This window comes from Solanum tuberosum, unplaced genomic scaffold (genome assembly GCF_000226075.1).
Source record: "Solanum tuberosum cultivar DM 1-3 516 R44 unplaced genomic scaffold, SolTub_3.0 scf00113, whole genome shotgun sequence".
Classification (NCBI taxonomy): Eukaryota; Viridiplantae; Streptophyta; class Magnoliopsida; order Solanales; family Solanaceae; genus Solanum; species Solanum tuberosum.
In genome coordinates this window covers 470,729-471,810 of record NW_006239039.1, presented here as the reverse complement: position 1 = coordinate 471,810, position 1,082 = coordinate 470,729, and positions in this window count along the sequence as shown.

Sequence of the window (1,082 nt, the reverse complement as noted above, 5' to 3'; positions counted from 1 at the left end):
CAAATCGAACGACATGACTGGAAACTCATAATGACCATAACGGGTCCTAAATGTTGTCTTGGGAATATCACATTCTCTTACTTTGGATTGATGGTAGCCAGATCTGAGGTCTATCTTAGAAAAACAAAAAGCACTATGAAGCTGATTGAAAAGATCATCAATTCTCGAAAGAGGATACTTATTCTTGATGGTAACCTTGTTCAATTGGCGGTAATCTATACACAGCCTAAGAGAACCATCTTTCTTCCTCACAAATAAGATCGGAGCACCCCAAGGTGAGACACTTGGTCGAATGAAACCCTTATCTAGTAGATCTTTCAATTGTTTTTAAGCTCTTTCAACTCTATTGGTTCCATTCTATATGGCGGAATAGATATAGGACGAATACCTGGAAGAACATCTATACCGAAGTCTATCTGTCTCTCAGGAGGGACTCCGGGTAGATCATCTGGGAAAGACTTCTGGAAACCCCTTTACTATAGGAACTGACTGAATGGAAGGTATCTCAACACTTGAGTCATTAACTCGGACTAAGTGATAGACACAACCCTTGGAAACTAACTTTCTTGCCTTAAGGTACGAAATAAAACGACCCTTAGGCACTACTGAACTACTTTTCCACTCTAAGACTGGCTCATTAGGAATTTGGAACTTGAAAACTCGAGTTCTACAATCTATGGAGACATAACAGGCATTAAGCCAGTCCATACCTAGAATGACATCAAAATCCACCATGTCTAACTCAATTAAATCAACCATGGTATCTTTGTGATTGATGGAAATGACACAATCACGATAAACTCGCTCCTCTAGAAAAGACTCCCCAACAGGTGTAGAAACACAAAAGGGTTCACAGAGTTTCTGAGGAATAACATCAAACTTGTTTGCAACATAAGGGGTTACAAAAGATAAACTTGCTCCTGGGTCTAGCAAAGCATAAATATCAAAAGTAAAGACTTTGATCATACTAGTGACAACATCTAGAGAGTTCTCTTGCTCATGACGATTAGTGATTGCATAGAGGCAGTTTGCTCTTCCTCCAGTACAGGAAGTAGCTCCTCTAGGTGCAGCCCTGCCTGGTA